General features: G+C 31.1%; 1 long non-coding RNA gene across 2 annotated transcripts; it reads right to left on the bottom strand.

Annotated features, from left to right (window-relative positions):
• Nucleotides 1-465: 465 nt before the first annotated feature.
• On the bottom strand, nt 466-4,887 carry LOC149055173 (uncharacterized). Of its 2 annotated transcripts, none has more exons than XR_016192091.1 (3): nt 4,525-4,887; nt 4,381-4,473; nt 466-1,853 (listed from the first exon to the last, which is right to left on the bottom strand). It is a non-coding gene; the product is annotated as an uncharacterized LOC149055173 (long non-coding RNA). The 2 variants fall into 2 exon arrangements; XR_016192092.1 differs by having other exon boundaries at nt 4,381-4,450.
• Between the last annotated feature and the right edge of the window lie 2,703 nt (nt 4,888-7,590).

Below are 7,590 nucleotides of genomic sequence, written 5' to 3'. Positions count from 1 at the left end.
AAATGATACGGCATGTACATGTTGTCTATACACACATACAGTTGATAACTTGAAGACGATCAGAATTTGTGATTTTCAATTTAAATATACCGATACATTATAATAATATAACGCTTTATGTAAGTATTATATGTACGTAGTTTTAAATTAGATTTCGAACGGTTTGAAAGATGGAGGGGTGCCCCTCAGCAGTTTTGTGCGATGAGTGTGTGCATATAAAATACTTTGGGCGTATATAAGTATATATCTAATATATGTGTTATGACAAAAACAATTGGATAGACTAGGAAGTCTCCAAAAATATTATAAGGTCTTTCGAATGGTTTTAAATACTATTCAGTACTTATAGAATATTGCGATCATAAGAATATTTATGGAAATAAGATAACAGCGTAATGTGTACTATCAATGTATCAGATACACAAATGTAAAGGAAATGGAAGAAATCTTACGAATGTGGTGATATTGAGAAAACCAATTTAACTGCATAGGAAATTAGTCTTTACTCGAATTTCAGAATATATTAAGAGATGAGGAAATAAAAAAAAATAACAATTATGGTATGACATTTAAGACTTGTACAACATGGTTTGAACTGGGACTTCGATGCACAGGAGTTCGCACAATGAGTATTAAGGTCAGAGTACATGGTTCTCTTATGGGATTAAATTATAAGAACTAAAACTTAAAAACAATAATAATAATAATAATAATAATAATAATAATCATAATATAAACATAAATAAGTTATGTTAATGTTGCGATTACCCTTGGCAATGACACAGAATTTACTTCTCTTGCTGCAGTCGTCTGCGCGCGCACGATGTCCACGTGACCCTTTTTCTTGGAATGTGCTGACGACCGGGGTTGGTGTTGGTTTTCGGAGCTCAAATAGTTCACTGAGTTAGAAGATTTGCCACTATTTCGGTGCATCGAGGGAGCCTGGTCGCGATAACTTCCAACTCCCGCGTGACCCTGGTTGAGGTAATAACTTTTTCCACCGCGCCAATAATATCTGCTGTGTTTGCACACACCACATCCGACTTGACCATTTCTATGACAACTGTAGTGATTGGCATGGTATCCGGAGTGGTGACCATGATGACTGTGGTGGCCGGCATGGTGACCTGTGTGGTGACCTGCTCCGGTGTTCGTTACCAGATACAGAAACTCCAAAAGGATGACCAAACTCACGACGCTTGTAGCAAGTACCATTCCAATTTTAAGCGATATCCATATATTATTATGATTATTGTAATTATAATTATACAATTTCGTGAATTTGTGACAAAAATATTATATTCGCATTCTGATTTCACGCTGAGCGTCGCCTATTTGTATTATGACATAGTAGTAACAACGACGACGACGGCGACGAGACTCGATATTGTAAAAACAGCTGGTTGATTATTACGATGGTTTATAAATTGTATACATGATAATCATTTCATAAATCGTAGTAATATTTTGATAACAGTTTTGAATCCTTTAGTTAACTTAAAAAGATATTTAGCACGTTTTGAATTTTAATCTATATAAACTCTTCAACATTTGATTATGAAATTTTGAATATTAAGTATTTTAAATAATTGTAAAATTTGAATTTGGCTCCAAAAATATTATATAGAGAAATAAACCTATAGGATCCCCTATCAACCCAGATACAGTCGAAAATGGGAGCCACGGGTGACCGAAGGTCAGACACTCGTCCGGGTTTTTGTCCGCGTTACCATCGAAATCCATGTTGTCTGATACCTCATTTAAACCAATAGCATTTCGCTACCATAAGTGATACAGGAACTTTTCGGTGGTATTTGCCGTATTTGGTGACCAGGGTGCGTATGGTGAGAAATCTGGAATTTATAGTATATCATTAGTTATATACACTGTTTGAATTAATCAATGTTTGTATGGACTCGAAGAAAATATACATAATAATTAATAGAAGATCCGCTCTTTATCCAGTTTACAGTATGGCCAAAACATATTTAAGAAACTCAAAAACATTTTTTCAAAGCATAAGATTTATAAGAAAATGTTAATTTCACAAAGAATATATTACGGCTCCGTTGTTTATAATTCAGCGAAACTAATCATTAAACAAATCCTCAACCAAATTCACAACCAAGCAATCAGACTATCTATAGGGACTTTTCGTACCAGCTTTATAGACAGCTTTCTACGCATTTCAGGAGAACCCCCACTACAAATTAGAAGAAATAAACAGATATTAAAATTCGTAACTAAGTTACCCTAATCAAATAATTTACAAGTTATTTAAATCATCAACACAAATTAATAGACTCAAAGAACCGGCAACATTCTTTGAAACATACACACGCATATGTAAGGAATTTAACTGCCTATTCAACACCGAAACATCATTTCCCTTTTCAACAACTCCATTCTGGTTATATTCTACTTAAGTTCACTGTAAACTTTCAAATTTTAACAAAAACTCAAATCATCATTCTATTATCAATTCAAATTTCAATGAAATTATAAACTCTGATTTTCAGGACTTAAACCTTATTTACACAGATGCATAAAAAAATACAACAGGCACAGTCTGTGCATTCATTTCTGGATCTGTAAAAAAACTTTTTAAATTACCTTCTAAAGCCTGCAGTATCTTCACGGCAGAAATAATAGCTATCAGAGAAGCAATAATTATCTACGTTGAATCCATCCGCATCAACAAAGCACTTATCATAAGGGACTCTCTCAGTGCCTTAAATTCTTTACTATCTTCCAAACCATTTAATGAAATCTCTCAACAAATAATTAACATTACAGCTAACTGTGCAAATACTATTGAGTTCATGTGGGTCCCCTCACATACTGGCATCAAAGGTAACGAAGAAGTCGACATACTTGCAAACCAAGCTATGTCATCAGCCGAATCAATTGTAATAAATTCACTACCATACAAAGACCTATCAAGAATAATTTTCCATCCAGCAGTGGAAATTCCAATGGGACACCATCTCCAACAATAAATTAAAAAAACCATCCAGAAATGTCGAATTCCCACCAATACAACTCGAAAAGTTGTCATTGTTACCACAAGAGCCAGAATTGGTCATACACATCTCACCCATTCTTATCTTTTCAACCACGAAGAACAACCAACCTGCCATAAATGTGACCTACCCCACTGAATATTGAACACTTGACACTTCACTGCAAAAAATAAAATGATGAACGAAGCATATTAAACCACCACACCAACATCGAAGAAGCGCTTGGAGAGATCAACACTGATGTAATATTTAATTTTTTCCATGCTACTAATCTATCCAATCTATTATAAACTATTATTGTAAATATTTTCTATGTATATAACCATGTAAAAATACGTCTAAGCTATCAAACACTAATTATTGTACAATGTGAAACTTTTACAGACTAATAACTTCTGTTGTCGAAGTCTTTGCTCTTAATAAAAAAAAATAAAAATTTTCTTAATTCTAAATAAGAAATTTATTTTTGTTTTTAATATTTTTAAGCGTACCTCATAGGTATCTAGTCACGGACATCGTGAATGTTTAAACTATGTACTTTTTTTATTTAAAAACAATTTCAATCAGTAAATGATTGTAGTAAATTTACAATTTTATGGGGCCAAAATCATACTCTACTTTTGTATCTATGTCATATTTTCAAGTACCCTTATAATATTATGATTGTATTAAAATTTAGGTATAGCATCCACATAATATAGGTACAAATCTGTTCATTATAAAATTGCAGCTATAAGTTAAAGTAATAGCACCGATTTGTAAAATTATACTCTTGTACTTTATTACGGTTATATGTTAGTATATTTTATTATATCCTTTATAAACACTTTACCGAAAATGTCGGCGTTTTTCTTCTCGACGTTTACTCACGAAAACTACCTGATCATTTACAAAAAAAAAAAAAAGAAAGAAAAAAAGACCCTTCAATAATAATAAATAATAATATAGTACGCCATCTGTGTCCACTTTCCAATCGATAGATAGACTACGTGAGATTCTAACATCTGTGCACAGCCATCATGTGAAAAAATCGCTAAAATCGTATAGGTAATGATAATATTATTAATATAAATACCGTAAAGACGATTAAAGCTATGCTGCGAACGGTTGATTTAATTATAGGTAGTTACAAAAGTAAAATTAAATAAAAGTCACCGTTCTATAAAATATAAATATATATATAACACGTGTAAATTAATTGTTAAAAATAATAACATATCGAAATCATATGGACGGGAAAAAAATAGAAACGTACAAACTACAAGAACGTATTGTGATTAACTGCACAGAAACCGTGACCCAATATATTAAGGATTCTATAGGAGTATTAGATATTAAGTAATTTCTTTGAACTTACGAAAACGTTGCTTAGATCTGGTAACTACGTCATAATACGTAAGAGAATCCAAAAGCGTTGTACGTTGTGACTGTAATGCGATTGAAACAATATCTGAAAGATTACAATTTACATTTAATTTAATTTAACATTAGTAGTACCTACTTTGCTATGATATTATTTCGTTCTGATTCCGAGTAAATTCGCAAATATTGAAACATCGAATCCGATTGATACGTGACTGTCATTATTTAATATCTGGTAATATAATAGACGCAGTGGTTGGCGTTGGCGGTTGCTTGTTTGTTGTGCGTCTCGCGGTATAGAAGATCTTCTAAACCGTGGTATGCCTGTCATCTATACCTAGGTTACCTAAGTATACTCTTACCGACTGCAAACGTAAAGGGAAATTCACACCTCATCGTTTCGTGTCGGGTCGTGCATTTTGTACTATACCGTGTCGGGCGTGTGGTGTGTTTTCTACGTTTTTCTCACGTACCAATGTTACCAATCTGTTTATTTATCAAGTTTATGATATTCCACGAGCTTTTTTAATCTATAAATAAATATGAAATATAACGATACAAAGTTTGAAATTATATTACCTAATACTTTTTTGTTAATGACATAAAATAAAATATCAAGTTATAACTTATACAATTAAAGTTTTTAACATATTGAATTAATCTATAACTACTCAACAATATAATCCAACAGTATAATAGAGCAGTTTATGAATATAACTGTGAAGAGCAGAGAAAAAAAGTTTGTATGATTTCTTGTTCATTGTTTTTACTTGAAGAGGTTTCATCAAACGCTAATAGAAGGTTTATTACTGATTTACAAAATCTTTATTGACTGTAGGTAGATGATTTGAAATATTTATTATGTGATTCTAATTTCCTCGATAAATAATAAATAGGTAGTATACAAATAGTATATTATATATGAATGTAGGTACGGTGATGTGAGTGGGCCACATGGCCTAGTTATCTATATAGTTTTCTAACTTATGTAATGTGTATGAATTGTTTATAATCCAGATGGCGGATACGTCCTTTACTTTGTGGACGTTTATAGTTTAGTTCATAGCCATTATTCCACAATGTTAAGTTGAACATCAACTATCCAATTCAGACAGCTTTTTTAATTTCGCAAGTTTGTCATCGTCAACCTTTGAAGAGCTTTTAATGCTGGTTGGCCCATATCTGGAACGCAAGGTTACTAGAATTTATATACTAAATAAATTAGAGATTTTAGCAATGACCCTGAGGTAAGTACCTATTACACAAATATAGAGATGGACTGGTCAGGTGGGACAATGGTAATAGTCCTACTGGGCTGCAGGCTTTCTAAGACCGACCGAACCTAACCATGTACATTTTAAACTAAAACTAAAATAAAATAATAATGATTATCAAAATAAATCTTTATGTATCTCAAAAATTATAATGTATAGTATAAAATGGTTATAAATTATTCAAGTTGTCATTAATCAACAATAAAGAAAATATAAATTAAATTCAGACTAGTTCAGCGATACTTCTATTTAAAACTTAAGTATATTATATTTATTTAATTAAGGATAAATTTGTTTAAATTTTAGGGTGATCAATTAGATACGGCTGCATGCAGAGAATTTATTGCTGCTCAATGTTTTTAATATTATTGACACCTATAATTATAATTATATTGGTTTTAAATACTTATTATATTCCTTAATAAATAGACTAAAAAACAGCGCTTGTGGCTTGAATAAAGGGGTGAATGATGATAGGATACCTATTACCTATTAATTTCTATATAATAATATTCTATATTTTTTGTGCCACTGATGATGAAGATGAATGGATTAAAATTGCAGATGATTTTGAAAGTAAATGGCAAATGCCTCATTATATGGGAGCTCTATAGTAGCTGATTTTTTTACATCAAAGATACTACTAGAACGATTTCAGGAACAGATTTTGAATTAGACAAATTTTCATCTAAAACAAACAAATAATATTATATCTCATATACTTATGTCTGTACCTAAAATTAAGTTTATAAGCATTATAATTGGAACACAATTATGTTTTGTGGTATTGTTGTTCACAATAAACGCATTGCATTTGAAGCAAAATTGTCACTAAAAATTAATTAAACAATAATAACTAAGTAGTGTGAAGGTTAGAAGAGATAATTATTAAGTTAACAAATATTATTACTTTAACAAATGCTATTTTTGTCATACTAGCAAGAATGAAATAATGTGAATTTACTAAGTTTAATTTTTAAATTAAGTTTTTGTTTCAAGTAGTTTATTTTTATACCTTTATCATATTGTTATATCTTTATAAAGTATTTTATTCTATAACTATCACATTTTTATCATCATATTAAACATATATAACAACCAAAGTTAACCACACGATAAAAAGTTGAATATATTCAACTTCACGGTATATGTGGGAACGTGATGGTAAGAGTCATTGAATCTGACAGTATACCATAAATTAACTAAATCTAACCACGTGGTTAAGCCAATTACAGCACTGAAAATATACACAACACGACAGAACACGCAGACTTGCGATGTGTGAATCCACGACTCGCGTGGTAGTAACTAGTAGTTATGTGTTGTCAAAGGTATTTAATAAAATAACTATTGCATTCTTTTTGGACTAGAATTGTATTATTTTAATCTTATCGTCATGACGTCTTTACATTTTGATATAATATTTATTATTTTAGACAGGGTACGCACTGAACTCTTTTTCAGCAGCGCTCGATATAAAATGCAAATCGCCATTGCTTTCATACGTTATAATTCTATAAATAAAGTGACCTATATAAAGAATATTTAAATAAAAAATTAAGTTGATGTAAGGTCTTTGCGATGAGCAAATTGTTAAGCCATTAGGGAATAATTAGTTCATGGGCGAGATGCTCGGGAAAGCAATTCAAAATTAATATTTCCCGAGATGAGTAAACACACTTATTTTGTCGGAAAACTCGATGACGAAGTAATCAAAAAGTTAACGTACTTAATTTAATATTTATATTGGCACATATTATATTATATTTTAATAAATTTATTACTTCGAACGAACTGTTGCAGGTTATGGTGTTTTGCAATGTGGAATCGGTTTTGTTTCAGTTAAAAGCGATATCATAAATAATTATAAATCCAATTGTCAAAAAACAACCGTCGTCGCGCGATTTGGTGATCATCGTTTTCGAATAGCG

Source organism: Diuraphis noxia, unplaced genomic scaffold, assembly GCF_037042655.1.
Source record: "Diuraphis noxia isolate RWA-SAM2 unplaced genomic scaffold, SU_Dnox_SAM2 contig0005, whole genome shotgun sequence".
NCBI classification, from domain to species: domain Eukaryota; kingdom Metazoa; phylum Arthropoda; class Insecta; order Hemiptera; family Aphididae; genus Diuraphis; species Diuraphis noxia.
The sequence above is the reverse complement of the archived record's forward strand: the minus strand, read 5'-3'. Positions and strand labels throughout refer to the sequence as shown.